The sequence below is a fragment of the Acipenser ruthenus genome, chromosome 1, assembly GCF_902713425.1.
Source record: "Acipenser ruthenus chromosome 1, fAciRut3.2 maternal haplotype, whole genome shotgun sequence".
NCBI lineage: Eukaryota > Metazoa > Chordata > Actinopteri > Acipenseriformes > Acipenseridae > Acipenser > Acipenser ruthenus.
Genome location: NC_081189.1, coordinates 536,616 through 563,948, shown reverse-complemented (window position 1 = coordinate 563,948; position 27,333 = coordinate 536,616). Strand labels below are relative to the sequence as shown.

Sequence of the window (27,333 nt, the reverse complement as noted above, 5' to 3'; positions counted from 1 at the left end):
TAAGGGAGAGAAAAAAGGGACCAGGAGAGAGAGACAAGAGAGAGAGAGAAATAAGGAGATCAAAAGACAACATAAATAAACAGAAGCAGAGTGTGTGAATTAGAAAGAGAGAGAGAGAGGCGTTTGTTATTTAAATTATTAAGTTTCTTTTATCGTCATCATCATCGTACTATTGAGTGCGTAACAGTCATAGATATTATTAAAAATATTATACATTCATCCACCAGAGATGACTGTTCCCCTGTAATAGTCTTTCAAATTGAAAACCCTAGGCAGTGGGACATTTGGGTAAAGGCTTAATATTCTTGTTAAATAATCCAGTGGAAATATGCTGGTATTATTATTCCAATTCATCAATTGACAGCAACATTGTGAATTTAAACTTTGAAATGATCTATTATTCACAAACCCCCTGTGGACCCCAGTTCTGAACATGAGCTTTCCTAATATAAGATATTATAGCACGCCCACTAGCTACTGTAATCCTGGTTCAATCATGTGCAGTCCTGTCAGGGAAGCTGCCTGAAATCACGTGGAATAAATCCCAGTCTCCCAGCATTAACCTTGCACTCGTTGCAATCAACTGTGCTCAATGCAAACTGCCAGGGGGAAGCGTGAACTTTTAAGAGCTTTTTGATTTTGCCTGGTTCAGGAATGAAGTAGAAGTCACCCAGGAGGTTTGCTGTTGTGTTGCTGTGTGCAAATCAAGGGCAAAATACAGTCAGAGCCTAAACTTTGCAGTCTGCAGAAAAAAACAAATCCTGACACAAAGTGTATGCGGGATCATAACAAAGGACAGAAGAGAATTGACAGTCACTCACTTTGCCTCAGGTTTTAATGTCAATGAAGAAGAAGTGCTAAATGCTCCATACCCAACAGACCCCAGCTGCGTATTATTTAACGTGCAACAGATGTTTAGATGCAACATCTAGCACCTCTGTCCCATTTAAACACTCCTGTTCCCTTGTGTTTCCCTCTGCCTCTCCTAAAACCTCTGTCTCATTTAAACACTCCTGTTCCCTTGTGATTCTCTCTGCCTCTCCTAAAACCTCTGTCTCATTTAAACACTCCTGTTTCCTTGTGATTCTCTCTGCCTCTCCTAAAACCTCTGTCTCATTTAAACACTCCTGTTCCCTTGTGATTCTCTCTGCCTCTCCTAAAACCTCTGTCTCATTTAAACACTCCTGTTCCCTTGTGATTCTCTCTGCCTCTCCTGAAACCTCTGTCTCATTTAAACACTCCTGTTTCCTTGTGATTCTCTCTGCCTCTCCTGAAACCTCTGTCTCATTTAAACACTCCTGTTCCCTTGTGATTCTCTCTGCCTCTCCTGAAACCTCTGTCTCATTTAAACACTCCTGTTTCCTTGTGATTCTCTCTGCCTCTCCTAAAACCTCTGTCTCATTTAAACACTCCTGTTCCCTTGTGTTTCTCTCTGCCTCTCCTAAAACATCTGTCCCATTTAAACACTCCTGTTCCCTTGTGATTCTCTCTGCCTCTCCTAAAACATCTGTCTCATTTAAACACTCCTGTTCCCTTGTGATTCTCTCTGCCTCTCCTAAAACCTCTGTCCCATTTAAACACTCCTGTTCCCTTGTGTTTCTCTCTGCCTCTCCTAAAACATCTGTCCCATTTAAACACTCCTGTTCCCTTGTGATTCTCTCTGCCTCTCCTGAAACCTCTGTCTCATTTAAACACACCTGTTTCCTTGTGATTCTCTCTGCCTCTCCTAAAACCTCTGTCTCATTTAAACACTCCTGTTCCCTTGTGTTTCTCTCTGCCTCTCCTAAAACATCTGTCCCATTTAAACACTCCTGTTCCCTTGTGATTCTCTCTGCCTCTCCTGAAACCTCTGTCCCATTTAAACACTCCTGTTTCCTTGTGATTCTCTCTGCCTCTCCTAAAACCTCTGTCTCATTTAAACACTCCTGTTTCCTTGTGATTCTCTCTGCCTCTCCTGAAACCTCTGTCTCATTTAAACACTCCTGTTTCCTTGTGATTCTCTCTGCCTCTCCTGAAACCTCTGTCTCATTTAAACACTCCTGTTCCCTTGTGATTCTCTCTGCCTCTCCTGAAACCTCTGTCTCATTTAAACACTCCTGTTCCCTTGTGATTCTCTCTGCCTCTCCTGAAACCTCTGTCTCATTTAAACACTCCTGTTCCCTTGTGATTCTCTTTGCCTCTCCTAAAACCTCTGTCTCATTTAAACACTCCTGTTCCCTTGTGATTCTCTCTGCCTCTCCTGAAACCTCTGTCCCATTTAAACACTCCTGTTTCCTTGTGATTATCTCTGCCTCTCCTAAAACCTCTGGTTCATTTAAACACTCCTGTTTCCTTGTGATTCTCTCTGCCTCTCCTGAAACCTCTGTCTCATTTAAACACTCCTGTTTCCTTGTGATTCTCTCTGCCTCTCCTGAAACCTCTGTCTCATTTAAACACTCCTGTTCCCTTGTGATTCTCTCTGCCTCTCCTGAAACCTCTGTCTCATTTAAACACTCCTGTTCCCTTGTGTTTCTCTCTGCCTCTCCTAAAACATCTGTCCCATTTAAACACTCCTGTTCCCTTGTGATTCTCTCTGCCTCTCCTAAAACATCTGTCTCATTTAAACACTCCTGTTCCCTTGTGATTCTCTCTGCCTCTCCTAAAACCTCTGTCCCATTTAAACACTCCTGTTCCCTTGTGTTTCTCTCTGCCTCTCCTAAAACATCTGTCCCATTTAAACACTCCTGTTCCCTTGTGATTCTCTCTGCCTCTCCTGAAACCTCTGTCTCATTTAAACACTCCTGTTTCCTTGTGATTCTCTCTGCCTCTCCTAAAACCTCTGTCTCATTTAAACACTCCTGTTTCCTTGTGATTCTCTCTGCCTCTCCTGAAACCTCTGTCTCATTTAAACACTCCTGTTCCCTTGTGATTCTCTCTGCCTCTCCTGAAACCTCTGTCTCATTTAAACACTCCTGTTCCCTTGTGATTCTCTCTGCCTCTCCTAAAACCTCTGTCTCATTTAAACACTCCTGTTCCCTTGTGATTCTCTCTGCCTCTCCTAAAACCTCTGTCTCATTTAAACACTCCTGTTCCCTTGTGATTCTCTCTGCCTCTCCTAAAACCTCTGTCTCATTTAAACACTCCTGTTCCCTTGTGATCCTCTCTGCCTCTCCTAAAACCTCTGTCTCATTTAAACACTCCTGTTCCCTTGTGATTCTCTCTGCCTCTCCTGAAACCTCTGTCTCATTTAAACACTCCTGTTCCCTTGTGATTCTCTCTGCCTCTCCTAAAACCTCTGTCTCATTTAAACACTCCTGTTCCCTTGTGATTCTCTCTGCCTCTCCTGAAACCTCTGTCTCATTTAAACACTCCTGTTCCCTTGTGATTCTCTCTGCCTCTCCTAAAACATCTGTCCCATTTAAACACTCCTGTTCCCTTGTGATTCTCTCTGCCTCTCCTAAAACCTCTGTCTCATTTAAACACTCCTGTCTCCTTGTGATTCTCTCTGACTCTCCTGAAACCTCTGTCTCATTTAAACACTCCTGTTCCCTTGTGATTCTCTCTGACTCTCCTGAAACCTCTGTCTCATTTAAACACTCCTGTTCCCTTGTGATTCTCTCTGCCTCTCCTGAAACCTCTGTCTCATTTAAACACTCCTGTTCCCTTGTGATTCTCTCTGCCTCTCCTAAAACCTCTGTCTCATTTAAACACTCCTGTTCCCTTGTGATTCTCTTTGACTCTCCTAAAACCTCTGTCTCATTTAAACACTCCTGTTCCCTTGTGATTCTCTCTGCCTCTCCTGAAACCTCTGTCTCATTTAAACACTCCTGTTCCCTTGTGATTCTCTCTGCCTCTCCTAAAACCTCTGTCTCATTTAAACACTCCTGTTCCCTTGTGATTCTCTCTGCCTCTCCTAAAACCTCTGTCTCATTTAAACACTCCTGTTCCCTTGTGATTCTCTCTGCCTCTCCTAAAACCTCTGTCTCATTTAAACACTCCTGTTCCCTTGTGATTCTCTCTGCCTCTCCTAAAACCTCTGTCTCATTTAAACACTCCTGTTCCCTTGTGATTCTCTCTGCCTCTCCTAAAACCTCTGTCTCATTTAAACACTCCTGTCTCCTTGTGATTCTCTCTGACTCTCCTGAAACCTCTGTCTCATTTAAACACTCCTGCTCCCTTGTGATTCTCTCTGACTCTCCTGAAACCTCTGTCTCATTTAAACACTCCTGTTCCCTTGTGATTCTCTCTGCCTCTCCTGAAACCTCTGTCTCATTTAAACACTCCTGTTCCCTTGTGATTCTCTCTGCCTCTCCTAAAACCTCTGTCTCATTTAAACACTCCTGTTCCCTTGTGATTCTCTTTGACTCTCCTAAAACCTCTGTCTCATTTAAACACTCCTGTTCCCTTGTGATTCTCTCTGCCTCTCCTGAAACCTCTGTCTCATTTAAACACTCCTGTTCCCTTGTGATTCTCTCTGCCTCTCCTAAAACCTCTGTCTCATTTAAACACTCCTGTTCCCTTGTGATTCTCTCTGCCTCTCCTAAAACCTCTGTCTCATTTAAACACTCCTGTTCCCTTGTGATTCTCTCTGCCTCTCCTAAAACCTCTGTCTCATTTAAACACTCCTGTTCCCTTGTGATTCTCTCTGCCTCTCCTAAAACCTCTGTCTCATTTAAACACTCCTGTTCCCTTGTGATTCTCTCTGCCTCTCCTAAAACCTCTGTCTCATTTAAACACTCCTGTTCCCTTGTGATTCTCTCTGCCTCTCCTAAAACCTCTGTCTCATTTAAACACTCCTGTTCCCTTGTGATTCTCTCTGCCTCTCCTAAAACCTCTGTCTCATTTAAACACTCCTGTTCCCTTGTGATCCTCTCTGCCTCTCCTAAAACCTCTGTCTCATTTAAACACTCCTGTTCCCTTGTGATTCTCTCTGCCTCTCCTGAAACCTCTGTCTCATTTAAACACTCCTGTTCCCTTGTGATTCTCTCTGCCTCTCCTAAAACCTCTGTCTCATTTAAACACTCCTGTTCCCTTGTGATTCTCTCTGCCTCCCCTGAAACCTCTGTCTCATTTAAACACTCCTGTTCCCTTGTGATTCTCTCTGCCTCTCCTAAAACATCTGTCCCATTTAAACACTCCTGTTCCCTTGTGATTCTCTCTGCCTCTCCTAAAACCTCTGTCTCATTTAAACACTCCTGTTCCCTTGTGATTCTCTCTGCCTCTCCTAAAACCTCTGTCTCATTTAAACACTCCTGTTCCCTTGTGATTCTCTCTGCCTCTCCTAAAACCTCTGTCTCATTTAAACACTCCTGTTCCCTTGTGATTCTCTCTGCCTCTCCTAAAACCTCTGTCTCATTTAAACACTCCTGTTCCCTTGTGATTCTCTCTGCCTCTCCTAAAACCTCTGTCTCATTTAAACACTCCTGTTCCCTTGTGATCCTCTCTGCCTCTCCTAAAACCTCTGTCTCATTTAAACACTCCTGTTCCCTTGTGATTCTCTCTGCCTCTCCTGAAACCTCTGTCTCATTTAAACACTCCTGTTCCCTTGTGATTCTCTCTGCCTCTCCTAAAACCTCTGTCTCATTTAAACACTCCTGTTCCCTTGTGATTCTCTCTGCCTCCCCTGAAACCTCTGTCTCATTTAAACACTCCTGTTCCCTTGTGATTCTCTCTGCCTCTCCTAAAACATCTGTCCCATTTAAACACTCCTGTTCCCTTGTGATTCTCTCTGCCTCTCCTAAAACCTCTGTCTCATTTAAACACTCCTGTCTCCTTGTGATTCTCTCTGACTCTCCTGAAACCTCTGTCTCATTTAAACACTCCTGTTCCCTTGTGATTCTCTCTGACTCTCCTGAAACCTCTGTCTCATTTAAACACTCCTGTTCCCTTGTGATTCTCTCTGCCTCTCCTGAAACCTCTGTCTCATTTAAACACTCCTGTTCCCTTGTGATTCTCTCTGCCTCTCCTAAAACCTCTGTCTCATTTAAACACTGCTGTTCCCTTGTGATTCTCTTTGACTCTCCTAAAACCTCTGTCTCATTTAAACACTCCTGTTCCCTTGTGATTCTCTCTGCCTCTCCTGAAACCTCTGTCTCATTTAAACACTCCTGTTCCCTTGTGATTCTCTCTGCCTCTCCTAAAACCTCTGTCTCATTTAAACACTCCTGTTCCCTTGTGATTCTCTCTGCCTCTCCTAAAACCTCTGTCTCATTTAAACACTCCTGTTCCCTTGTGATTCTCTCTGCCTCTCCTAAAACCTCTGTCTCATTTAAACACTCCTGTTCCCTTGTGATTCTCTCTGCCTCTCCTAAAACCTCTGTCTCATTTAAACACTCCTGTTCCCTTGTGATTCTCTCTGCCTCTCCTAAAACCTCTGTCTCATTTAAACACTCCTGTTCCCTTGTGATTCTCTCTGCCTCTCCTAAAACCTCTGTCTCATTTAAACACTCCTGTTCCCTTGTGATTCTCTCTGCCTCTCCTAAAACCTCTGTCTCATTTAAACACTCCTGTTCCCTTGTGATCCTCTCTGCCTCTCCTAAAACCTCTGTCTCATTTAAACACTCCTGTTCCCTTGTGATTCTCTCTGCCTCTCCTGAAACCTCTGTCTCATTTAAACACTCCTGTTCCCTTGTGATTCTCTCTGCCTCTCCTGAAACCTCTGTCTCATTTAAACACTCCTGTTCCCTTGTGATTCTCTCTGCCTCTCCTGAAACCTCTGTCTCATTTAAACACTCCTGTTTCCTTGTGATTCTCTCTGTCTCTCCTAAAACCTCTGTCTCATTTAAACACTCCTGTCTCCTTGTGATTCTCTCTGTCTCTCCTAAAACCTCTGTCTCATTTAAACACTCCTGTTCCCTTGTGATTCTCTCTGCCTCTCCTGAAACCTCTGTCTCATTTAAACACTCCTGTTCCCTTGTGATTCTCTCTGCCTCTCCTAAAACCTCTGTCTCATTTAAACACTCCTGTTCCCTTGTGATTCTCTCTGCCTCTCCTGAAACCTCTGTCTCATTTAAACACTCCTGTTCCCTTGTGATTCTCTCTGCCTCTCCTGAAACCTCTGTCTCATTTAAACACTCCTGTTCCCTTGTGATTCTCTCTGCCTCTCCTAAAACCTCTGTCTCATTTAAACACTCCTGTTCCCTTGTGATTCTCTCTGCCTCTCCTAAAACCTCTGTCTCATTTAAACACTCCTGTTTCCTTGTGATTCTCTCTGCCTCTCCTAAAACCTCTGTCCCATTTAAACACTCCTGTTCCCTTGTGTTTCCCTCTGCCTCTCCTAAAACCTCTGTCTCATTTAAACACTCCTGTTCCCTTGTGATTCTCTCTGCCTCTCCTAAAACCTCTGTCCCATTTAAACACTCCTGTTCCCTTGTGATTCTCTCTGGTGTGTTTTGTAATTGCAACATGTAGCGATGCATGCTGGTGCGACTTGCATACGCCGAATAACAAATGGTGTTGTCTGCGTGGCCAGCATAGCGTGTCTCTGCTAAGCACCTGTCACATAACTGTTTTTTATACTGGGACGAAGGAGACCGGCGTACGTCCCTTACTCTTTGATGGCCAAACTCACCCACCCACAGCACATGAATAATTTACTCCTGTTGCACTGCCAGGCTTGCTTACTGCCACGTCTTGCAAAAAATAAATATCAAACATCACACACAATCCCTTGTGCGCAGAACACTGCCATGTGCGTAAAACACCGGTAAAGCCATTAACAAATCAATATCAAACTAAGAACACTAGAACATTACCTATGCTGTGTGTGCATCATATACACTATAGCACTGTTGGGGTTAGGTTTAGAATTAGGTTTAGGGTTAGGGTTATTTCACGCAAAAATATCATGCAAAATCTATGCATAATAACATTGTAAATATGTGTAAGTACACATGTATTTACTAAGTAAATACTCTGTAAACACATAGTAATGAGAGACATGAAATGTAAAGTGTTACCAAACTATTATTGATAACTGGATTACTGTCAATAATTGTGTTTCTGACAGTCATCTAAAGCTAGAGAAAGCCCATGGATAATGGTTGATTGCTTGGGGTACAGGTGATGTTAGTGCTTATGGTTTTGGCCGCTGGTCCCGCATCTCAATTGTAGAAGGAGGACACTGCCCTCTGAAAGAGCAGCTGAACTGGGGATGCCACCCCCCCCCCCCCAATTGAGGGGACTGCCTGCAAATAAGGTGGAGGTTGTGAGGTGGCAGATGAAGTTACAACTGGGATTGCGTCAGCAACAGCCAGATGAGTTTACCTGCGGTTTAAACTGATTGGTCCACAATGCTGGGGGTTAAACCTCATGTAATTCAATTACTTTGGTTCTGCCCCCCTCTATTGTGGAAGAAAACAGTTACCTGACTTTATTTTAAAAAGCCAACAAACATTAAAAGAGAAAGAACTGGAGAGGAAGTCAAATCAATGCATATGATTGTGATTGTCACAGACATTTTCAGCCAATTGCTAATTGACCCTGTATACTTGAAGAACAGGCATGGCCCACACTGCCACTCAACCAGGCCATCTTGCATATATAAATGTATGAGCTCTCGTAAATAAGTCTGATTCCTTTAGACACAATGTTTTATGTTTCTATTAGTTACCAAATCAGCTGGAAATTACCACATAAACAAATAAATAAACAGGTGACCTGTAGGGGAAATGACATGAAACAATTCTACATGCAATATGACTCCACCCTCGAAATGACATGAAACAATTCTACATGCAATATGACTCCGCCCTCGAAATGACATGAAACAATTCTACATGCAATATGACTCCGCCCTCGAAATGACATGAAACACTTCTACATGCAATATGACTCCGCCCTCGAAATGACATGAAACAATTCTACATGCAATATGACTCCGCCCTCGAAATGACATGAAACAATTCTACATGCAATATGACTCCGCCCTCGAAATGACATGAAACACTTCTACATGCAATATGACTCCGCCCTCGAAATGACATGAAACAATTCTACATGCAATATGACTCCGCCCTCGAAATGACATGAAACAATTCTACATGCAATATGACTCCGCCCTCGAAATGACATGAAACAATTCTACATGCAATATGACTCCGCCCTCGAAAATGACATGAAACACTTCTACAAGCAATATGACTCCGCCCTCGAAATGACATGAAACAATTCTACAAGCAATATGACTCCGCCCTCGAAATGACATGAAACAATTCTACAAGCAATATGACTCCGCCCTCGAAATGACATGAAACAATTCTACATGCAATATGACTCCGCCCTCGAAATGCGCACATTAGAAAATGTCACACACTGCGGAGATCCTACAAAGGGAGTTAACCCAAACCAATACGTAAGCACAGGACAGATACCAGGATCAGAGAACACCACTGGAAATTAAGAGGAGACAGACTTAGGACAGAGGGTAGGAGACATTTCTTCACAAAGTGAGTGGCGAGGGTATGGAATGGGCTACCTAGTCATGTTGTGTGATCCATTAAGACTCAACTTGACAAAGTGAGCTGTTAGGGACTGGTCAAGCATTGCCAGGCTGAATGGACTCCTCTCTTTCACAATCTCTCTTATGTTCTTGAAGTTAATGTTAAAGGGGGGGGGGGGGTCAGGGAGTAAGGGGAGGGAGGGTAGGAGTGATGTGGGAAAGGGAAGGGAGGCAGGGATGTCTTACAGTGCTTGTCCTTTGCACTCGGGTGGCTGCTGTAATAGAGAGTTGTGTTTGGTGTCGGGATCCATTAACTAGATAATGGGAATGTTTTCATTAGGAGCTACTAGAAGTATGTGATGCAGCTACAGCCGGCTCATCTCTCCAATTCCAATGAGCCACACAGTCAGACTCACTGCTCCTCTATCCAGATCCCATTATTCCATTACCAGGCAAGCACACACTTTATTTGTGGGCCTGTAATGGCCATATCATTAAAATACCAGCAATATTTTGTGCAGGAAGTGTGCAGTACTGTATATTTCTGAGAAACTGAGATTTATAAAGAGGTGAGGGATGACTGGGAATCAAGTTTCAATCCCTGCAAATACTTCTTAACCTTCTTATTATGTTTCGGCTCTATTTGACATGGCACTGGTTTCCATTGACCTGAAATGTTACTTTTTTTCCTACAATACTTGATGACATTTCCTAGGTTGGGGTCACGAACTTCTAAACAGAAAATAAGAACTTTGAGAACTTTATACACTACAGCCTGATGAAGGCCGCATGGCTGAAACGTTGCTTTGTTCTTTTTAAATAATATTTAACAAAGAATGGAAATTTGATCTATGATCTATTATTATGGTGTTGCACCTCTATTTTCATCAATTGAGATCAATGTTGGGTTATTTGGGAAACTGATCCCGGAGGTAGCACCCAGTAATGCCATTTCTAAGCACAATAACTCATGACAAGGTTCAGATATGGTTTAAAATTGTGATGAAACAACGCCTCTTGACAGGCGGATATTGGACCATATCTGAACACCCTTTAGGGTGTTACTGTTATCTCCAATCCAACTGCTGTACAGTGCATCTTCGCATAACGAATACACAGACATCTCAGTGATATTAACTGCATCACAGACACACACTGACTGCTTCAATTGGATCTCGTTAGTGAGTGTGCCCCATCAGTGGCTAATGTGTCTCTGTGTTTCTCTGTTTTATTGAGCGCTAATTTGAAGTGCTCTTTCTGCTCGCTGCTGTGGAACTGTACCCTCAGGAAACTCTCAGTGAACAGAGTCACTGATGATGGGTCCCTGTCCATAAATCATCTGTAACTGGATTTCAGGATATTACTTTCATTCAGTTTTTAAAGGGCCCCTAAGTTACACTCCGGTTTCATGATGGGGTGTTTTATGTTGTACTTATTTTTTAGCTTGTGGATTGGTATTGGTCTGTCCATCCAGCAGTTTCAAGCTGTTTCTTACTAGTTTAACACGGCTAAAAGCAAAGCAAATGTAATAAAGCACAGTAAAAGCAAAGCAAAGTGTAATAAAGCATAGTAAAAGCAAAGCAAAGTGTAATAAAGCATAGTAAATGGTAGGAAAGCATATTAAAAAAACAAGGTAAACTGTGGTAAATGCATAGTACAAAATATGGTAAAAGAATGGTAAAACTGCAAAATGATGGAGCAAATGCAGCGTGGTGAACTTTGCTGGGTTTTGTGGTGGTTTTGTTAGCAGGACTTCTTGTAATGTCCACTGAGGGGCTTGGGTTGAGAGTATCACAGTTCAGCCACTAAGTGTTTCAAAAAGGGTTTGATGCTGGTAAAGCTAAGTGACTGCCCGGATTGTAATAATGTAATCACATTGTCATGTAGTATCGGACAAGCATTTTAAAAATATTTTTTTGCATGCATGTATTCAAAGTATTACAGAGACTGCCTGCTGCTGTGTCAATTTCCCCAGGGCTGTCATACTCAAAGTAAACACATTACAGGGGATTGGAAAACAATCTGTAACATTATTACATAAATGCTTAACCTCTGTGTGCGGGATTCGTTGTTCCACCTCATGAAACAGCACATTATTGATCCCGGCATTTCCTCTTATTAACTCTGAGAATCATTGAAATGGAATGAAACTGTTTCATGATTACTGATCTGTTGCTACAGTGGCTGTAACCTGATCAGCACACCTATATGGCAAGCCAAACGATCGCTTAGAGAGATTTCAAATTGCATTTACAGATATCTTGAAATAACTTCCTGTTCATTTAGAGATATCTTGAAATAACTTCCTGTTCGTTTAGAGATATCTTGAAATAACTTCCTGTTCGTTTAGAGATATCTTGAAATAACTTCCTGTTCGTTTAGAGATATCTTGAAATAACTTCCTGTTCGTTTAGAGATATCTTGAAATAACTTCCTGTTCATTTAGAGATATCTTGAAATAACTTCCTGTTCATTTAGAGATATCTTGAAATAACTTCCTGTTCGTTTAGAGATATCTTGAAATAACTTCCTGTTCGTTTAGAGATATCTTGAAATAACTTCCTGTTCGTTTAGAGATATCTTGAAATAACTTCCTGTTCGTTTAGAGATATCTTGAAATAACTTCCTGTTCGTTTAGAGATATCTTGAAATAACTTCCTGTTCATTTAGAGATATCTTGAAATAACTTCCTGTTCGTTTAGAGATATCTTGAAATAACTTCCTGTTCGTTTAGAGATATCTTGAAATAACTTCCTGTTCGTTTAGAGATATTTTGAAATAACTTCCTGTTCATTTAGAGATATCTTGAAATAACTTCCTGTTCATTTAGAGATATCTTGAAATAACTTCCTGTTCGTTTAGAGATATCTTGAAATAACTTCCTGTTCATTTAGAGATATCCCAAAATGAACAGGAAGTCATTTCAAGATATCTCTAAATCACTTCTTGTGAACATGCTCTATGTTTTGAATGGACTTCCTGTCCATTTAGAGAGATCTCTAAATTAACAGGAAGTTGTTCAGAGATATCAGTAAATGATTTAGAGATAGGTCTAAATCAGGGGTGCACAACCTTATTTTTGTGAGGGCCAGATCACGAAAAAGACAACTGGCCAAGGGTCACTAAAGGGTTAACCACTGTGGCACACTCAGGGATAAAGCGGCGGTAATAACCGGCTAATCCCAGTAGTGACTTCACCGGAGTCTTGGTTTTGGGGATCGCCGCATTGACCAAAGCCTGGATTTTGGTGACAATGGGTCTCACCCTTTCATTTCCCATTAAAAATCCCAAATACTGTGTTTCTGTCTTGGCAAGACACACAATTGTCATGGGCCATATGTTGTGCACCCCTGGTCTAAATGAACAGGATGTTATTTTGAGATATCTCTAAATGATTTAGAGATGTCTAAAAATGGGTTAAAGATATCTCAAAAACATTTTCAGATACTGTATCTTAAAATGATTTAAAGATCTCTGAAAATACATTTTAGATATCTCATTTAAAGCTCCATTTAAAGATATCTGGAAATAATTTTGAGATATCTCTAAATGTATTTGAGATAGCTTTAAATAATTTTGAGGTATCTTTAAATGTATTTGAGATAGCTTTAAATAATTTTGAGATATCTCTAAATGTATCTGAGATAGCTTTAAATAATTTTGAGATATCTCTGAATGTATTTGAGATAGCTTTAAATAATTTTGAGATATCTCTAAATGTGTTTGCGATATCTTTAAATAATTTTGAGATATCTCTAAATGTATTTGAGATAGCTTTAAATAATTTTGAGATATCTCTAAATGTATTTGAGATAGCTTTAAATAATTTTGAGATATCTCTAAATGTATTTGAGATAGCTTTAAATAATTTTGAGGTATCTCTAAATGTATTTGAGATATCTTTAAATAATTTTGAGATATCTCTAAATGTGTTTGAGATATCTTCAAATATTTCGATATCTCTAAATTCATTTGCGACATCTCTAAATGATCGTTTGGCTTGCCATACACCTAAAGTGTCTGATAAAAGTGAAGTCACGAAGTGAATGTTAAATATGTGATAGAATTTATCAGGGAAAGAGGAAAGCCACAACATGACTGGTTTTGCTGGTTCAGGAGAATTAGTATGTACTGTATGTTGGCACTGAATTTGCTGGAACAGAGCTTCCAAATGCAATATTGTAACAATGTGATTTGGTTTGATGTTAGTTCAGTATAGAGAGTCCAGACAGGGATTGCTGGTAGAAGCACAGATCAGATCAGAGTTGCAATAACAACACAGAGCAGGGGATACTCAAAGGTCTGCAGCACGTAGCAACTCCCCAATCTGCCTGAAGCATCATAATACATCTTTAAATAATGAACAATGAAAAGGATTAGCCTTTAAAGGGTTACCGTGGTAAAAGCAGAGCAGTGTAATAAACTGCAGCAAATAATGTTAAAGCATTGTAAAGAATAGCGAGGCAAGGTAAAGCATTTTAATAAGCAGGGTAAACTGTGGTAGTTAGGGGAAAAGCACAGTAAAACTGTGAAATGAGCGTGCACATTTAGAGCAGTAAACTTCTATAACGGCACACATGGCTCTTTGACCCGTATAAATGTAGTGTTTCCCAGGGAAGGTGGAGCAGGATATTGAAGAGTCGATGCCTCCACTCTGCCTTTATTTGTGTTGGGATGCTGTGATCTGCAGGCACAGAGGCAATGGAGACAGCTTTGTATTTCTGCCAAGGCAGCATAATCGCTGAGCTCTGCGTTTCCTTGAATCAAAGCAGCTAAATCTCACAGAAGCTCTCCAGATCACTTTCATCTGTGACACCACCAGTGCGGGGCTGGATTAGCTTCTGTGTGCAAAGGGAGATACACAGCTACACTAAGGGTCTGGTTAAGTGCCAAGCTAATGCAGGACAAGATTGATTTCAAGGAGAGAAGAATCCTATCAAACCACAGGAGGACACCCTCCTCTCTGCCGCAAGCCTCATTTTAATTTAAAAGTGTAAAAAGCTAAAGGCTTTAAAAATACATGTTATTACCTCTTATTAGTCTAACATCACTCTGTGTGAGTTACAATGAGCTTATAGCTTGATTGCACGGAAGCCTCTTATGTACGTTAAGCGACAGCTTACAAAGATAGTGCCCTTTGGGTCACAAGCTGTGCCTGTGAGCTTCTTTAATGTATTTCTATTTTAATGATTTAAAGCTATGGTGTTATTTAAGATGCACCACCGTTTAGATCTGTTAAATGAACTCCCATACCTCAAATGGTTTCTGAGATATGACTGTGGTCCCAAAAGGTTTTTAAATTGGACAATACCAGTAATCAAACTTGACCCAGGGAATCATAAAAAAACACAGCTGGGTATGAAACATGAAGGCAGTGTTGAGCTTGTGGGGTCTCCATCATCTCAAGGTCACAGGACACACATGACAGCAACATTGGAGCTACAGTACATTGGATTGGGGGTTAAGGTCACTGCCACGCATTGTGTTGTATTGACAGCTCAGCCCATTGAACTGAATAGAAAGGCAAGGGCTGGATGCCAGTCGTACGGTTTTAAAGTCTTACTGTTCAGCTAAAGAGCAAGCTCTGTAGTGGAGAGGTAAGTACAGGTCTTATGCTAAAGTCAGTATTATCAGCTCATCAGCCGCTTGTAGAAGATCCATTACAATGCCAGTTGTGAACACGTGCATTGTATTAATACAATGTTTAATCTTTAACATGAAAAGTAATAGTACAATCCAAACACGGCATGTTTCACTGCATGTCTTTTACAGTAGCTGGAAGCCCTGTTTGTGGCTGTGTGTTCAGAGCACCAGTCAGCTCATGATGGGTGGGGTTCCTAACACTGAGGTGTTCTATTGTATAGAGATGTCAAACTACAATTACAATGAAGCAGGGAAACATACTGTATCTTCCCAACACAGCTTTGACACAACAAACACTAATTCCGCTTTGAGTAAAACACAGCTGTGGAGCCGTTCGAGCAGCACTGCTTTAACTGAGATACACTTCTATTTGTTTTCAGCACGCTTTTACCTGCATTGTTAAACATGGATCAGTTTCACATGTTTCAGAAGCTCTGGGTCCCAAAGGTACAGCGCTAACAAGCAGCTCGATCTAAAAATAACTTATGAAGTGACTTTAATTAAAAAAATGCATTGATTTCTGTTTGGCTGGAAATACACTAGCATTGCTTTTAGAATGGCTAATATATCTATCTTGAGCGAATCTGAGCTGTTTTCTTTATGTATTTTCTTTAAGGGGCTGATCGTTCAAGAGTACCATAGTTGTTACGTTTAGAAAAGACAAACAGGCCACACTGCCTCCCAGTCCCTCAGCCTTAACACTAGACCATACTACCTCCCAGTCGATAAGCTCTGACCAGGGGACCACACTGCCTCCCAGCCTCTCAGCCTTAACACTAGACCATACTACCTCCCAGTCGATAAGCTCTGACCAAGGGACCACACTGCCTCCCAGCCTCTCAGCCTTAACACTAGACCATACTACCTCCCAGTCGATAAGCTCTGACCAGGGGACCACACTGCCTCCTAGCCCCTCATCCTTAACACTAGACCATACTACCTCCCAGTCGATAAGCTCTGACCAGGGGACCACACTGCCTCCCAGTCCCTCAGCCTTAACACTAGACCATACTACCTCCCAGTCGATAAGCTCTGACCAGGGGACCACACTGCCTCCCAGCCCCTCATCCTTAACACTAGACCATACTACCTCCCAGTCGATAAGCTCTGACCACCAGACCACACTGCCTCCCAGCCCCTCAGCCTTAACACTAGACCATACTACCTCCCAGTCGATAAGCTCTGACCAGGGGACCACACTGCCTCCCAGCCCCTCATCCTTAACACTAGACCATACTACCTCCCAGTCGATAAGCTCTGACCACAAGACCACACTGCCTCCCAGTCCCTCAGCTTTTACCACCAGGAAAAACATTTCTTCTATAAAATAGCAGGATTTTTTAAACAGTTTAAACACTGATGAATTGGACAGTCATGCCTGCTTTGTGTGGAGTGTTCAGACTCTATCGATCCTGACATTTCCAGAGCCTGTATCTCCGGCCGTTACAGCCCCTTCCTTCAGTGCCCAGGCAGTGTCAAGATATCTGCCTTGGAGTAACAAGAAGATTCCCCTGTCGGCCTCACAGTCCGACGACACCCAAGAGTCGATTAAACTGACTGTGCTTCTAGAACTGTATGTAAAACGTTCAAAAATAAAAATGATGCATCATGTAAAACATCTTTAAACATCTAGCTGTAGTAGATTACACAAGCAACAAAGGAGCACTGCCTGGCAGCTTTAAAGTAGTTTGACAGCTGTGCTCAGTACGCTGACCAGCTGCAGAGGCTGATTCCTCTGATCCCAACGGTGACAGTCTGCAGTCTCCTCACAACCAGGCCTTTTGAAGGGTCACTGCCAGTGTAGGTTCAAGAGAGCACCCAATCTAACCCTTAGAAAAGTTTACCGCAGTGTGTTCACACTTTTCCCATGCTTTTCCCATGGTTATACGATGCATTTACCACAGTTGACCCTGGTTTGTCAGGTGCTTTACAATGCTTGCATATGCGTTATCGTCCTTTCACTCTGCTTTACTACACTGTGCTGTGCCTTCACTATGGGAAGCCTTTACAAAGGGAATGTCCATAGGTTACCAGGAAACGCTGCTCCATTATTTCATTCATGCATCATTCCGGAGGTTACCAGGAAACGCTGCTCCATTATTTCATTCCTGCAACACTTTGAATATAAAAGTGTAGTGCTCCTTCTCTCCTGTAAGCTCAGGTGTGGCTGGTCCACTGCCGGTACAGCAGCCTACTCAGGTTGAAGGAGGCGGCACAGCGGCTGCAGTAGAACTGCATGGCTATAATTACACGTTTAGCAGCACAACTGCATGGCTTAGCATTGATTTACATTGTGATGAATTTGTGCTGTTGCGTAATTATTGCTTCCTTGCTTCTTCAATTACTCCATGGTCAACCACAGAGGGGTCTATGGTCTCGTCCAAACAGCCAGGCAATGAACCCCCAAACCAAGTGCGTTTGAGGCCAAATACTGCATCTTGTAGCATACTCCATAATAACAAAATAAATACCATTTGTTACAAATTCTGTGTTGTGGGGGGTTTGTCAGACTACTGAACATAAATACATCCAGCAGCTCCTTCTCATTGAGAAGTCAGAACACGTGTCTACACCGGAGAATGGCCTCCTCTCGTTTGTAAACTTTCTTATGTTCTTATGTTCTTATGGTGTTTAGAGAGCTCTGTACTTCTCAGTCAAGTTCAGGGATAACCTGGACTAACTCTGGCACATCATTTGAAAGCACTGGAAAGAGAAGTACATTGCTTTATTATTTCTCTTGGGACAGTGCTTGTTTAGGAAACTTGTCTTTTACCACCCCAGTTAAACAGCATTTTAAAGGATCAGTAACTTGTTCTTTTTGTCTCAGTCACTCAGATCCCTTCTAAAGGTTTACACGGTATATTTGCAGCTTTCCTGTGCTTCTCCCATGGTTATACTTTACATTTCCCATACTTTACCCTGGTCTGACGTGTTTATTCTTTACAAATCTTGCTTATGCTTTGCCATGCTTTCACTTTATTTTATTACACATTGCTGTGTTTTTACTATGGGATATTTTTATAAGGGGTTTTCAAGCTAAAAGCTAACAGGACTTTAGAATCTTAAAACTCAGTTTAAAAGGCGATTTCACACACAAAAACATTTGTCCCGTTAATAAGAGCATTACTATCCTCTGCAGCAGTCACTACCCTGTAGATGAGTGACCTTGTCTTTCTTTCAGGACACCTAGTGTAACTATTACAGTGGTCAGTTATCTAGGAGATAATGCCAAACACTGTTTCATTTGGCTATACATTTTCAATTGTGCAATAAACCCAACTGTATCCTATCTCTCTACCATCTGCTTCCATTCAGCCCATGTGTCCCAACCCACCGTAACACACATTTTTGCTATTTCATTCTGCAGTATCTGCAAAAAACTTCAAAACTTCAAACCTTTCTAAAGTACTTGGTTTAGTTTTTTTACCCTGAGATGTTATTTATTCAAATTTCATTTCATTTTGAGAAAATACACTCCTACACAACCAGCACTTTCAAATTGATCGTTTCAAAGTGTTAAAACTTGAACCCAACTCTCTGGAATAATGTTAATAATAATAATAATAATAATAATAATAATAATAATAATAATCAGGCAAGTCTACACTATTCTGAAGGGCTGGATGTGCAGCTGCTCTTTTGGGAAGGAGCCTGTCTGGTATTGTCGTGCTGCTGTCGTGACAGATTCTTCCCCTCCCGTCACACAGTCAGTCAGCCAGTCTGCAATCGCTTGTGTTCTGCATCAACAGGCAGGATTGTTCTTATCTCATCTCACACTAATTACACCTGCCTGATTATTTTCCTGTAGGATTTGTAACTGCTTTACCCGGATGAAAGGATCTGTGCTGATAAAGCCAGGCTTATCAATGAAGCTGCTGATAGAGTTTCTGATTGAAACCGATGCTTGGAAAACTTCTCAACCATTCTCACAACAACATGGCAGGGGTTACAGCTGAGGGAATGGGAGGGGAGGAAGTGTGGTCTAGTGAGGGACTGGGAGGGGAGGCAGTGTGGTCTAGTGAGGGACTGGGAGGGGAGGCAGTGTGGTCTAGTGGGGGACTGGGAGGGGAGGCAGTGTGGTCGTGTGAGGGACTGGGAGGGGAGACAGTGTGGTCTAGTGAGGGACTGGGAGGGGAGGCAGTGTGGTCTAGTGGGGGACTGGGAGGGGAGGCAGTGTGGTCTAGTGAGGGACTGGGAGGGGAGACAGTGTGGTCTAGTGAGGGACTGGGAGGGGAGGCAGTGTGGTCTAGTGAGGGACTGGGAGGGGAGGCAGTGTGGTCTAGTGGTTACAGCTGAGGGACTGGGAGGGGAGGCAGTGTGGTCTAGTGAGGGACTGGGAGGGGAGGCATTGTGGTCTAGTGAGGGACTGGGAGGGGAGGCAGTGTGGTCTAGTGGTTACAGCTGAGGGACTGGGAGGGGAGGCAGTGTGGTCTAGTGGTTACAGCTGAGGGACTGGGAGGGGAGGCAGTGTGGTCTAGTGGTTACAGCTGAGGGACTGGGAGGGGAGGCAGTGTGGTCTAGTGAGGGAATGGGAGGAGAGGCAGTGTGGTCTAGTGGGGGACTGGGAGGGGAGGCAGTTTGTTCTAGTAGTTACAGCTGAGGGACTGGGAGGGGAGGAAGTGTGGTCTAGTGAGGGACTGGGAGGGGAGGCAGTGTGGTCTAGTGGTTATAGCTGAGGAACAGGGAGGGGAGGCAGTGTGGTCTAGTGGTTACAGCTGAGGGACTGGGAGGGGAGGCAGTGTGGTCTAGTGAGGGAATGGGAGGGGAGGCAGTGTGGTCTAGTGGGGGACTGGGAGGGGAGGCAGTTTGTTCTAGTGGTTACAGCTGAGGGACTGGGAGGGGAGGAAGTGTGGTCTAGTGAGGGACTGGGAGGGGAGGCAGTGTGGTCTAGTGAGGGACTGGGAGGGGAGGCAGTGTGGTCTAGTGGTTATAGCTGAGGAACAGGGAGGGGAGGCAGTGTGGTCTAGTGGTTACAGCTGAGGGACTGAAAGGGGAGGCAGTGTGGTCTAGTGGTTACAGCTGTAGGATATGGAGGGAGGAAGTGTGGTCTAAAAGTTATTGCTGAGAGACTAGGAGGCATTGTAATAGTATTTAAACAACAACAAAAAAGCACAAGAATAGTTTACTATTGCTTTATGAAATGGCCATGGCATTGCCTTAATTTAATACTATTTAACTATTTGAATTGCACACAGCATTTAGACTTTTACATTGTATTTTAAGAAGCAATTTAAAGGTCATTTACACAGTCCATTGCTGGGAAACACAGGGTGAGTTTCCCGATATTCCGCTGCTACCACAAGAGGGTGCTGATCGCTTGCCAAAATAAGGCCTTCATGCTTTGTTCTCTCAGCCGGACTGAATCACAGAACCCTTTATTATTATTGCCTGTTTATAATCAGCAGACACAGCCACGAAATGCATTGTAATCTGTTTTAAAATGTATCAGAAAGCAGCATGCTTTATGAAGTGTCCACCTGTATGCAATCTGGGTCAGCAGAAATACCTGACTTTGTCCTGTTTTGCATACACAAATGTACGGCACATACTCCACCTATGCTGTAAGATTAAGAGTTGCATCAGTCTTCTTTATTAAAAGCCTCATCTGGATTTCAGATTCAGGCTATGAGTAATTACCTCGACATCAAGGACACAAGGATGGCAATGTCACTGCACAGCAAGAGCACTGCTTTGCAAACCATTCCAGGAATTTGATTTTGAGAGAAATTACTTTCATTTTACTTAAACATTTAGTTTATCTTTAAGAACATTTAAAAAACAGCGCACAACATGCAATACAGTAGCAAGTTGTCAATGTCTTTTTCTCTGTTTGTCTCTGAAGGCTGCAGGTGAACACCCTGCAGCATACCTAGCCATTTACCGTAATTTTCATGATATAATGTGCATCCTGTGTATAACACACATACAGTGTATAAGGGACATGCATCACTTATAAGAGAGACACCTCTTGTAAAAAGCGCACCTCTAACACACAACACTAGCAAAAATACTATAGTACAAAGATGACTATAACTCAATGCTTGTACAATACATTTCACGTGATTAAATATGCTTGACCATCTCTGAGAGTTCCATCTGCATGTGCTTCGACATGCTTATGAATGTTCTTTGAATCACTTTGTGATGCGTGTGCCATTGTGCGCCACAGTAAACTTTTAGAAGGGGTAGTACAGTACGTATGTGGAGCTGTACGTTGTCAGGGAAGATCACTGAAATAACAAACACTTTGGACAGGTTCAGGAGAGAGCCAGAAAGTCAGAAGTGGGAGATATGAGATGAACCAGTCTAATGGACTCCTCCCGTTCCTGAAATGTATTTTGAGATTCTTGTATAACCTTTTTTTATGATCCACTGGGGATCACTTAGAGCCATATCAATATTGGGTAAGGAGAATCTCTCTATCTCTCACTCTTGCTGTCTCTCACTCACATGCTCTACTGTAGGGCTGCCTAATGAAATAAGCCTCTGTTGTTATTGCACTGTAAACTCTTGGGATCCTAATTTAATGATCGAGATGACGGCATGTGTAACTGACACCAAGTACAAACTTCATCAGGGCATTTGGGGCTCTGTACTGAAAACTGTCTAAAAATTCAAAGAAGATCCTATTCAACAACTGAAATGGCACTGCTATTATTTAGATGATAAGAGCTTATCATACTACTACAAGAGGATGGTTCATTCGTGGCATACCACGGGTGATTATGAATTGTCAGCCTTTTCCCAAGATCAGTGACCTGTGGTGTACTGCTGTACCAATTACCACGTCAACCACAGTACCGGGGCCCGTCCCTATGGGAACCACTGTACACAGTTATGATATACACACCATTTCTGTTTCCATCAATGGATCCAATGATAATAGTAACCCAACTGATACATGCTGTACTAAATGTTGTGTCAAAATGCACTTCCCTCGGCTATCACTAGGTGGCAGAATCAAGCATCTTAAAGGGTGAAGTCTTCATCAGTGCTCACTCAATCAGGACTCCAGGTTGCCAGCAGCGTTTTTTGAAAAAGCATAACAAGCTGGTTTCAAAGAAATTGTTATAAAAATGCCTCTGAATTGTCCTGCATGGTCTCGTGTAATCACAGGGCAGGACAAACCTCCACAGCTTGCTGTATTCCTGTACTCAATGTCAGAGTGGTTGGAGTCCAGCGACCCACTGTTTCACAGATGGTGCTGGCTACAGCGTGACAGACCCCGTTTGGGAGAGCTGCACACACTTGAAGGTTTTGAAGGAGGCTTAATGTTTATTCTCTGGGTTTTATCAAGCATTTTTTAGTTTTTTTGGTAGTGTACATCTTTTTTTTTATTTTGGATGATGTGGATTATTAAAACCTGCTCTGTTATTGGAAGACTCAGAAACCCCAGGATTATATCTGGATTAGGATCTATCACAAAGTGTGCAATTTTTTGCAATCTGTTTTTTATATATAAAAGTTGTTGTTTGTTTTATATTTGGTACTTTTCAAAAGCTGCTTGCAGCACCACAGTTAAACCTCAGGGAAAGTGTGGACTTGCTCTTCTATGTCCCTGTGAGGGCTTCGTTTATGAAGAGAAGTGCTTCCACCAACCTGTCTGTTACATGAATTTGTGAAACCGTTGACTAACTTTGTGATAAATCCAGGCCTCGTCGCATCCACACAAGTGGAGCTTCGTTTGATGAGCTAACACACAAAGTAACACTGCATCCCCAAATCTGCTCCATGACTAGTTTATTATAAAGGTAGACAGGTTCACGCATTCAGGGCTGATACGCCAGGTATCAGTCTTTGCCTTCTCTTTCATAGTTTGTCCAGAATAACTACACAAACGAGCTCACTTCATACTTTGTAAAACCTCTAGAGATGAGAAGCAGGCTGCCTGCCTCAGCTCTTACAGGATACTCCTCTGCTTCCTCCTGCCTCAGCTCTCACTGTACAGTACAGGATACTCCTCTGCTTCCTCCTGCCTCAGCTCTCACTGTACAGTACAGGATACTCCTCTGCTTCCTCCTGCCTCAGCTCTCACTGTACAGTACAGGATACTCCTCTGCTTCCTCCTGCCTCAGCTCTCACTGAACAGTACAGGATACTCCTCTGCTTCCTCCTGCCTCAGCTCTCACTGTACAGTACAGGATACTCCTCTGCTTCCTCCTGCCTCAGCTCTCACTGTACAGTACAGGATACTCCTCTGCTTCCTCCTGCCTCAGCTCTCACTGTACAGTACAGGATACTCCTCTGCTTCCTCCTGCCTCAGCTCTCACTGTACAGTACAGGATACTCCTCTGCTTCCTCCTGCCTCAGCGCTTACTAAACAGCAGCCTTGTGATGATGCTCCAGCAGCTGCAACAGCGTGCTGGCTGTTTTTTTAATTAAACTGAAACACAGGAGGCCACTCCCTCTCCCCCTGAACTAACTGTGATGAGTACATGCTGGCAAAGAGCACCTTTGTGACAGAGAGAGAGAGAGAGAGAGAGAGAGAGAGAGAGAGAGAGAGAGAGAGAGAGAGAGAGAGAGAGAGAGAGAGAGAGAGAGAGAGGCAGTTAGCTTTTCCTTGGTTGCTCAAACAGCCAAGCACAGCGCTCCAATCAGAGAGCCTTTCCACAATCACACACATACACACACTCCTACACACTGAGAGGGAAGGAGCACATTGCAAAATACACCCCAGGACTGCCGGTGTGGCAGCGTGTTATAGCAGAGATGGGCTTTCCTGAGAGGGACGGAGTCAGCAGCAGCGGAGCAGGATCGGCAGAGCTCAGCAGGGGGATCGTGTGGCTGGCAGCGCAGAGGGAGCAGCGGGAGAGGCTGTGAGAGGCTGTGAGAGGCTCGTCAGATGGGAGAGGACAAAGAGTGAGAGTCAGCTTCGAGTAGCCTGGGAACTAATAACACTGAAACCTGTTTTACAATTTAATCACAACAGCTCCCCCCCTCGCGAATTGTTCGAAAAGAAGACCAAAAAAAAGTGTGGTAACAGGGCGCGAGCTGCGGAGGTGAGTTGAAGCTTTCACTTTGAATACTTGATGGACGGAGGGTATTGGATGCCTGCATGTATTCCACTCTAGATCAGTAACGCACAGTGTATACTACTATTTTACTGAATAGCATTACCCTATAAAAAAGTCAAACACTATGTATCTGTCTATCTGTCTAGCAATAATTGACATTATTTAAATACATACTAGCATGTGACACACTCTTGTATTTTTGTTGTTTTGTTTGTTTCTCATTGTTTAACCAGTTCAGAAATTTCAAGACAATTTCTGGACAGTCATACTTGAACCTAAAGAGCGGTCCAGGATTCTCCAGAGACACACCAGTGTCACCTTCAGGATAGGGGTTCAAGGGTACTGTGTGTGTGTGTACGTGTGTGTGTGTGTGTGTGTATTAGTGTGTGTGTGTATTAGTGTGTGTGTGCGTGTGTATTAGTGTGTGTGCATTAGTGTGTGTATTAGTGTGTGTGCGTGTGTGTGTGTGCGTGTGTGTGTGTATTAGTGTGTGTGCGTGTGTGTGTGTGTGTGCGTGTGTGTGTGTGTGCGCGTGCATGTGTGTGTGTATTAGTGTGTGTGTGTGTGTGTGCATGTGTGTGTGTATTAGTGTGTGTGTGTGTGTGTTAGTTTGCGATTGTGCTAATGTTAGCATGTAACTGACCCTGATACACAGAACAGTCTTTATTTACACTCCCCACCAACACCCTGGGTCCCAGTACACATGTGAGTGGAGTGCAGGCTTCGATAGACAGATGGACAGACTGACACAGTGTTTTTGACAGCTACCCTTCTTGCCATGACTATGGTTTGACTGGCCAGTGTCTCCTCCTCGCTTGTTCATTCATACTAAACAGTTTAAAGTTACAGGACTAGACGCAACATCACACAGGCTCTCAGCGCGCTCTGTTTATGAACACAGAATAGGACTCAGCTGTCTGCCAGTGCCCTGTGCACAAATAAGCAAACTCTTCAATTTAATAACAGCAAACATGTCATGCTTGTGCTTCTTTGTATGCCGCTGGGAGTAAAGTGTGTCTGTAGACAATAATAGACTTTCCAATGCAATCTTATACAGATCCTGGTATCCTAGAGGCTGTATACCATGTATAATCCTTTTTTACAGTGATAGTGCCATCACAGTTGGAAGATCTCATTAGATATGTATTTGTTATATTACATGAATATAATGTATAGTGACTGGGTTACCGTATTCCTTCAAATTTAAGACTCACATTTTTTCTTCTCAGAAATGGCCTGCGTCTTAAATGCGAGTACAGTGATGCGCATTAAAATCATCAACAAAAGACGCGACTGTCCAATACACAAACAGAAACGTGACTGAATGCTGAGAAAAGACGAGCAAAGACGTCACTGCCCGATCTCGAAGCATCCATGACACGGAGACAGACATTCTCAAAGAAGCGTCATGAGCTTCCTGGGGAATTCCTAGAGAAGCTTTTACAATGTCAGCGTTTCGTTATTAGGCTCAGTTCTAACAAACAGGACCAGCTTGGACGGATCGGAAATGCTCATCAAGACCCCTGTATTTTTTGACATGCCAAGCAATACCAGACTGGAAATGAGAAGCAGCTCATAACTGTAATGCTGTGTGTGACAGCAGACTGGAAATGAGAAGCAGCTCATAACTGTAATGCTGTGTGTGACAGCAGACTGGAAATGAGAAGCAGCTCATAACTGTAATGCTGTGTGTGTGACAGCAGACTGGAAATGAGAAGCAGCTCATAACTGTAATGCTGTGTGTGACAGCAGACTGGAAATGAGAAGCAGCTCATAACTGTAATGCTGTGTGTGACAGCAGACTGGAAATGAGAAGCAGCTCATAACTGTAATGCTGTGTGTGTGACAGCAGACTGGAAATGAGAAGCAGCTCATAACTGTAATGCTGTGTGTGTGACAGCAGACTGGAAATGAGAAGCAGCTCATAACTGTAATGCTGTGTGTGACAGCAGACTGGAAATGAGAAGCAGCTCATCACTGTAACGCTCTGTATGACAGCAGACTGGAAATGAGAAGCAGCTCATAACTGTAATGCTGTGTGTGACAGCAGACTGGAAATGAGAAGCAGCTCATAACTGTAATGCTGTGTGTGACAGCAGACTGGAAATGAGAAGCAGCTCATAACTGTAATGCTGTGTGTGACAGCAGACTGGAAATGAGAAGCAGCTCATAACTGTAATGCTGTGTGTGACAGCAGACTGGAAATGAGAAGCAGCTCATAACTGTAATGCTGTGTGTGACAGCAGACTGGAAATGAGAAGCAGCTCATAACTGTAATGCTCTGTTTGACAGCAGACTGGAAATGAGAAGCAGCTCATAACTGTAATGCTGTGTGTGACAGCAGACTGGAAATGAGAAGCAGCTCATAACTGTAATGCTGTGTGTGTGACAGCAGACTGGAAATGAGAAGCAGCTCATAACTGTAATGCTGTGTGTGACAGCAGACTGGAAATGAGAAGCAGCTCATAACTGTAATGCTCTGTGTGACAGCAGACTGGAAATGAGAAGCAGCTCATAACTGTAATGCTCTGTGTGTGACAGCAGACGTCCGCAAGCTGCCTCCAGTTTTCTTATACGCAGATTTGAGGTTGTATCTTTGGAAACGCATCTTTATTTGGTGGGAAATTTGGGCTGCGACGTAAATTGGAGTGTGTCTTAAATTCAGAGGAATACGGTACTTCATGTATTTGATGTGATGAAACAGATTTTGTCTTAAAGTAAGCAAGGATGGCCGGAATTATTGATCTAAGTTTTTGCATTCAGTTTGTGGTCTCCCCTGGAGGAGTGTGCTTGAATTGTTGATCTAAGTTTTTGCATTCAGTTTGTGGTCTCCCCTGGAGGAGTGTGCTTGAATCGCATGGTTTTTTCTATCATGACTCATTAACTCTGTAAGGACCACTATCATACTGAAGTGTCATTCTGGGACTGTGATCACGTAAACACGATAAAAAAATGCACTTCGTTTCTTTGACTTGCTGCGCCACCACGCATGCAGTACAGCTTGTAAATGCACATCATTGGATGGGGAGGGAGTGAATCTCACTGCCTGATTGGTTTTTACTCGTGTGACGTCACTGAGACGGGCATTTCATTTGTAAAGGGATGAGACAGTTTACAGCAGCACACAGAAAAAAAACATCGCAGGAATGTGTTTAGAGGTATAAGAAAGACACCAAACACACTGTAAATCCGATGTATCTGACTTAGAATTACATCAGAACATGTATTCTGTCTCATGTCTTTATATATATATTTATA

General features: G+C 42.8%; 2 protein-coding genes across 3 annotated transcripts in view; one reads left to right on the top strand and one right to left on the bottom strand.

Annotated features, from left to right (window-relative positions):
* The window catches only part of LOC117973525 (dedicator of cytokinesis protein 2-like), a 428,064-nt gene that overhangs the window by 120,236 nt on the left and 280,495 nt on the right, over window positions 1-27,333 (bottom strand). The window lies entirely within an intron of this gene.
* Window positions 23,579-27,333, top strand: part of LOC117403986 (uncharacterized) — a 120,056-nt gene continuing 116,301 nt past the window's right edge. The window contains exon 1 of the mRNA XM_034006551.3: window positions 23,579-24,060. The gene's annotated coding sequence lies outside the window, so the exon portion shown is untranslated. The remainder of the gene's footprint in view (window positions 24,061-27,333) is intronic.